Source organism: Salvelinus sp. IW2-2015, unplaced genomic scaffold (genome assembly GCF_002910315.2).
Source record: "Salvelinus sp. IW2-2015 unplaced genomic scaffold, ASM291031v2 Un_scaffold2272, whole genome shotgun sequence".
Classification (NCBI taxonomy): domain Eukaryota; kingdom Metazoa; phylum Chordata; class Actinopteri; order Salmoniformes; family Salmonidae; genus Salvelinus; species Salvelinus sp. IW2-2015.
The window spans coordinates 71,673-78,970 of NW_019943599.1; the positions used below are offsets into that span (position 1 = coordinate 71,673).

At 43.5% G+C, this 7,298-nt stretch overlaps 1 pseudogene; it reads left to right on the forward strand.

The window, feature by feature from the left end:
• LOC112073469 (uncharacterized) overlaps nucleotides 1–7,298 on the forward strand; it is a 55,786-nt pseudogene that overhangs the window by 9,336 nt on the left and 39,152 nt on the right.

Sequence of the window (7,298 nt, forward strand, 5' to 3'; positions counted from 1 at the left end):
TAGGGACAGGGCCACAGTGTCCAACGATCCCCCTTGTCTCAGCCTCCAGTATCTATGCTACAATAGTTATGTGCTGGGGACAGGGCCACAGTGTCAACGATCCCCCTTGTCCAGCCTCCAGTATCTATGCTACAATAGTTTATGTGCTGTGGGGACAGGGCCACAGTGTCCAACGATCCCCCTTGTCTCAGCCTCCAGTATCTATGCTACAATAGTTTAGTGCTGGGGGACAGGGCCACAGTGTCCAACGATCCCCCTTGTCTCAGCCTCCAGTATCTATGCTACAATAGTTTATGTGCTGTGGGGACAGGCCACAGTGTCCAACGATCCCCCTTGTCTCAGCCTCCAGTATCTATGCTACAATAGTCTATGTGTGCTGTGGGACAGGGTCAGTCTGTCCTGTATGGTGTAATTCTCCTATCTAATCTGGTGTCCTGTGTGAATGTAAGTATGCTCCCTCTAATTCTCCCTCTCTCGCCCCGGACCTGCTGTTTTCAACTCTCTCTCTCTCAATTCAATTCAATTCAATTCAAGGGCTTTATTGGCATGGGAAACATGTGTTAACATTGCCAAAGCAAGTGAGGTAGATATTAACAAAAGTGAAATAAACAATACAAATTAACAGTAAACATTACACATACAGAAGTTTCAAAACAATAAAGACATTACAAATGTTATATTATATATATACAGTGTTGTAACAATGACAAATGGTTAAAGCACACAAGTTAAAATAAATAAGCATAAATATGGGTTTATTTACAATGGTGTTTGTTCTTCACTGGTTGCCCTTTTCTTGTGGCAACAGGTCACAAATCTTGCTGCTGTGATGGCACACTGTGGAATTTCTCCCAGTAGATATGGAGTTTATCAAAATTGGATTTGTTTTCAAATTCTTTGTGATCTGTGTAATCTGTGGGAAAATGTCTCTCTAATATGGTCATACATTGGGCAGGAGGTTAGAAGTGCAGCTCAGTTTCCACCTCATTTTGTGGGCATGTAGCACATAGCCTGTCTTCTCTTGAGAGCCATGTCTGCCTACGGCGGCCTTTCTCAATAGCAAGGCTATGCTCACTGAGTCTGTACATAGTCAAAGCTTTCCTTAAGTTTGGGTCAGTCACAGTGGTCAGGTATTCTGCCACTGTGTACTCTCTGTTTAGGGCCAAATAGCATTCTAGTTTGCTCTGTTTTTTTGTTAATTCTTTCCAATGTGTCAAGTAATTATCTTTTTGTTTTCTCATGATTGGTTGGGTCTAATTGTGCTGTTGTCCTGGGCTCTGTGGGGTGTGTTTGTGTTTGAACAGAGCCCTAGGACCAGCTTGCTTAGGGGACTCTTCTCCAGGTTCATCTCTCTGTAGGTAATGCTTTGTTATGGAAGGTTTGGGAATCGCTTCCTTTTAGGTGGTTGTAGAATTTAACGGCTCTTTCTGGATTTTGATAATTAGTGGGTATCGGCCTAATTCTGCTCTGCATGCATTATTTGGTGTTCTACGTTGTACACGGAGGATATTTTTGCAGAATTCTGCATGCAGAGTCTCAATTTGGTGTTTGTCCCATTTTGTGAAATCTTGTGTTGGTGAGCGGACCCCAGACCTCACAACCATAAAGGGCAATGGGCTCTATGACTGATTCAAGTATTTTTAGCCAGATCCTAATTGGTATGTTGAAATTTATGTTCCTTTTGATGGCATAGAATGCCCTTCTTGCCTTGTCTCTCAGATCGTTCACAGCTCTGTGGAAGCTACCTGTGGTGCTGATGTTTAGGCCGAGGTATGTATAGTTTTTTGTGTGCTCTAGGGCAACGGTGTCTAGATGGAATTTGTGGTCCTGGCGACTGGACCTTTTTTGGAACACCATTATTTTGGTCTTACTGAGATTTACTGTCAGGGCCCAGGTCTGACAGAATCTGTGCAGAAGATCTAGGTGCTGTTGTAGCCCTCCTTGGTTGGTGACAGAAGCACCAGATCATCAGCAACAGTAGACATTTGACTTCGGATTCTAGAGGTGAGACCGGGTGCTGCAGACTGTTCTAATGCTCGCGCCAATTCATTGATATATATGTTGAAGAGGGTGGGGCTTAAGCTGCATCCCTGTCTCACCCCACGACCCTGTGAGAAGAAATGTGTGTGTCTTTTGCCAATTTTAACCGCACACTTGTTGTTTTGTGTACATGGATTTTATAATGTCGTATGTTTTACCCCAACACCACTTTCCATCAATTTGTATAGAGACCCTCATGCCAAATTGAGTCGAAGCTTTTTTGAAATCAACAAAGCATGAGAAGACTTTGCCTTGTTTTTGTTTGTTTGGTTGTCAATTAGGGTGTGTAGGGTGAATACATGTCTGTTGTACGGTAATTTGGTAAAAAGCCAATTTGACATTTGCTCAGTACATTGTTTTCATTGAGGAATGTACGAGTCTGCTGTTAATGATAATGCAGAGTATTTTCCAAGGTTACTGTTGACGCATATTCCACGGTAGATTATTGGGGTCAATTTGTCTCCACTTTTGTGGATTGGGGTGATCAGTCCTTGGTTCCAAATATTGGGGAAGATGCCAGACTAAGGACGATGTTAAAGAGTTTAATATAGCCAATTGGAATTTGTTGTCTGTATATTTGATCATTTCATTAAGGATACCATCAACACCACAGGCTCTCTCTCTCTCTCTCTCTCTCTCTCTCTCTCTCTCTCTCTCTCTCCTCAGAGCCTGGGTCCTCTCTAGTTTTCTTCCTAGGTTCCTGCCTTTCTAGGGAGTTTTTCCTAGCCTGTGTGCTTCTACATCTGCATTGCTTGCACTTCTGTGTTTTTAGGCTGGGTTTCTGTATAAGCACATTGTGACATCTGCTGATGTAAAATATCCTATGAACAATACATTAGATTTGATGAATGTAGCCTCTGAAATCTATAAATAGATGTACCTTACTACAGTTGACACAGGGTCTCCTTCGAAGTACTGTTTTGTTAGTATTGTTCATAGGATATTGTTAAGAGAATTGGCACTGTTATTTGGTATTTATTTGGTATTTAGGAAAAATGCAGGAGTCAAGTACATCATTATGTGAGCTGCTCCAGAATACATTACTGAACATTCAAAGTGATGTCTAACTATAATAGTCATCGCAATTTCTCAGTGATTATTAGTAGACTGAATGACTTAGCCTGTCTGATATGTATTTTACTGCAATGAATGAATGGGACTTGTTAATTTTCACACAAGAAGCTCTGCTGGAAACTTACATGACTAAACTAGAAATTGTTTGATTGGAAGTTTTTTTGGTGGAGAATATTGTGTTTATAGTGGATTGTTGTTATCTTTCTACCTCGATGAAAGATYGAATAATGCCAGTCCTCTGTGGTCTGTTGGGGACGCCGGCCGGCTGTCGTGACCCCAGACAACCTACTGACAGAGGAGCTGACAGAGAGACGGGTGGTGCTTATTGTCCCACGGGGCTGGGACTTGGCTGCACTCAACCTGCAGAGGGGACGTGATCATGGACTACCAGGTCAGTGTTACCCATAATCACAAGTTATTAATTAGGACTTTCATTTTAACAAATCTAATTGAAATTGAACCAAATTCAAAAAACTCTGAATCACTCTGCACTAGTCCACTGTTAAGATCTGTTTTTATCATCTAGTAAGCGGGCACAATGAAAATACACTACAATTAGGTTCCAGACTGGAGGACGTTCTGTGGACTTGACTGAAGAGAGAATCAATTCGATTTCAGAGAAGTTGTAAAGGATGCAACTGTTGTTGGAAAGATAATGGACCTGTATAGACATCCTGACTACACTGATAATGGACCTGTATAGACATCCTGACTACACTGATAATGGACCTGTATAGACATCCTGACTACACTGATAATGGACCTGTATAGACATCCTGACTACACTGATAATGGACCTGTATAGACATCCTGACTACACTGATAATGGACCTGTTTAGACATCCTGACTACACTGATAATGGACCTGTATAGACATCCTGACTACACTGATAATGGACCTGTATAGACATCCTGACTACACTGATAATGGACCTGTATAGACATCCTGACTACACTGATAATGGACCTGTATAGACATCCTGACTACACTGATAATGGACCTGTATAGACCTTCCTGACTACACTGATAATGGACCTGTATAGACATCTTGACTACACTGATAATGGACCTGTATAGACATCCTGACTACACTGATAATGGACCTGTATAGACATCCTGACTACACTGATAATGGACCTGTATAGACATCCTGACTACACTGATAATGGACCTGTATAGACATCCTGACTACACTGATTGCTGGCTGGGAGTACTGGTAGAGGAACTTCTGTCTGGCTCCAGGACAGGTCCACTCTTTTCATGTCTCATTAAAAAACAGATGAAGATGATTTGAGACGGAGACAGGTGAGATTTTTGAAAACCCATTTACAGACTACATGGAAAAATATAGAGTAAACCCACACAGCACTTCGGAAGGTAACTGGTATAGGATACACTGTTGAAGTATTGTGGTCGTATTTGCTGCGTGGAGCTGTATCTGACTATATTGGACTGATTATTATTATCAATGAATTACTGGATGTATTTTGTCAGGTTCTGGTGGGACAGTGAGGGTGTGTTTACACAGAGGGTTGAACTTCTAAGGCACTCTCTTGTCTCATGTCATCTGTAACAAAAGTGAAGTGAAAGAGGCCCCCTTTTGATCCCTTCAGATTTGGGAAATACTCAGAGTTTTTTTTTGTGTGATAATATGCCATCAACGAGCTTGGGAGGCCTAGAGAGAGAAGCCTAGCCCATTCATTCTCATTCATTTGTGTTTCTAATTAAATGTCAGTGGTGCTAAACATTGGTAGTTAAGTGGCCACACCCCACACGTTCTTAAACCCAATTAAAAATAACTTTTTTTTGTTGTGTTTTGTACACAGTCAATTAGAATGCACAGGACTGAATGAGAGAAAACAGACAGGCTGCAAGCGTCAATGGCGTCACAGCTCGTCAAATTAGAAATGCACAGGACTGAATGAGAGAAAACAGACAGGCTGCAAGCGTCAATGGCGTCACAGCTCGTCAAATTAGAATGCACAGGACTGAATGAGAGAAAACAGACAGGCTGCAAGCGTCAATGGCGTCACAGCTCGTCAAATTAGAATGCACAGGACTGAATGAGAGAAAACAGACAGGCTGCAAGCGTCAATGGCGTCACAGCTCGTCAAATTAGAATGCACAGGACTGAATGAGAGAAAACAGACAGGCTGCAAGCGTCAATGGCGTCACAGCTCGTAAATTAGAATGCACAGGACTGAATGAGAGAAAACAGACAGGCTGCAAGCGTCAATGGCGTCACAGCTCGTAAAATTAGAATGCACAGGACTGAATGAGAGAAAACAGACAGGCTGCAAGCGTCAATGGCGTCACAGCTCGTCAAATTAGAATGCACAGGACTGAATGAGAGAAAACAGACAGGCTGCAAGCGTCAATGCGTCACAGCTCGTCAAATTAGAATGCACAGGACTGAATGAGAGAAAACAGACAGGCTGCAAGCGTCAATGGCGTCACAGCTCGTCAAATTAGAATGCAGGACTGAATGAGAGAAAAGACAGGCTGCAAGCGTCAATGCGTCACAGCTCGTCAAATTAGAATGCACAGGACTGAATGAGAGAAAACAGACAGGCTGCAAGCGTCAATGGCGTCACAGCTCGTCAAATTAGAATGCACAGGACTGAATGAGAGAAAACAGACAGGCTGCAAGCGTCAATGGCGTCACAGCTCGTCAAATTAGAATGCACAGGACTGAATGAGAGAAACAGACAGGCTGCAAGCGTCAATGGGTCACAGCTCGTCAAATTAGATGCACAGGACTGAATGAGAGAAAACAGACAGGCTGCAAGCGTCAATGGCGTCACAGCTCGTCAAATTAGAATGCACAGGACTGAATGAGAGAAACAGACAGGCTGCAAGCGTCAATGGCGTCACAGCTCGTCAAATTAGAATGCACAGGACTGAATGAGAGAAAACAGACAGGCTGCAAGCGTCAATGGCGTCACAGCTCGTCAAATTAGAATGCACAGGACTGAATGAGAGAAAACAGACAGGCTGCAAGCGTCAATGGCGTCACAGCTCGTCAAATTAGAATGCACAGGACTGAATGAAGAGAAACAGACAGGCTGCAAGCGTCAATGGCGTCACAGCTCGTCAATTAGAATGCACAGGACTGAATGAGAGAAAACAGACAGGCTGCAAGCGTCAATGGCGTCACAGCTCGTCAAATTAGAATGCACAGGACTGATAGAGAAAAACAGACAGGCTGCAAGCGTCAATGGCGTCACAGCTCGTCAAATTAGAATGCACAGGACTGAATGAGAGAAAACAGACAGGCTGCAAGCGTCAATGGCGTCACAGCTCGTCAAATTAGAATGCACAGGACTGAATGAGAGAAAAAGACAGGCTGCAAGCGTCAATGGCGTCACAGCTCGTCAAATTAGAATGCACAGGACTGAATGAGAGAAAACAGACAGGCTGCAAGCGTCAATGGCGTCACAGCTCGTCAAATTAGAATGCACAGGACTGAATGAGAGAAAACAGAACGGGCTGCAAGCGTCAATGGCGTCACCTCGTCAAATTAGAATGCACAGGACTGAATGAGAGAAAACAGACAGGCTGCAAGCGTCAATGGCGTCACAGCTCGTCAAATTAGAATGCACAGGACTGAATGAGAGAAAACAGACAGGCTGCAAGCGTCAATGGCGTCACAGCTCGTCAAATTAGAATGCAGGACTGAATGAGAGAAAACAGACAGGCTGCAAGCGTCAATGGCGTCACAGCTCGTCAAATTAGAATGCACAGGACTGAATGAGAGAAAACAGACAGGCTGCAAGCGTCAATGGCGTCACAGCTCGTCAAATTAGAATGCACAGGACTGAATGAGAGAAAACAGACAGGCTGCAAGCGTCAATGGCGTCACAGCTCGTCAAATTAGAATGCACAGGACTGAATGAGAGAAAACAGACAGGCTGCAAGCGTCAATGGCGTCACAGCTCGTCAAATTAGAATGCACAGGACTGAATGAGAGAAAACAGACAGGCTGCAAGCGTCAATGGCGTCACAGCTCGTCAAATTAGAATGCACAGGACTGAATGAGAGAAAACAGACAGGCTGCAAGCGTCAATGGCGTCACAGCTCGTCAAATTAGAAAGCGAGTCTATTTTTGACGTGTCCACCCAGAGCAATGCTGGTATAATAAGCAAGTCATTGCTTGGGTCATTTGTAGAAAAGGGCATGAGAG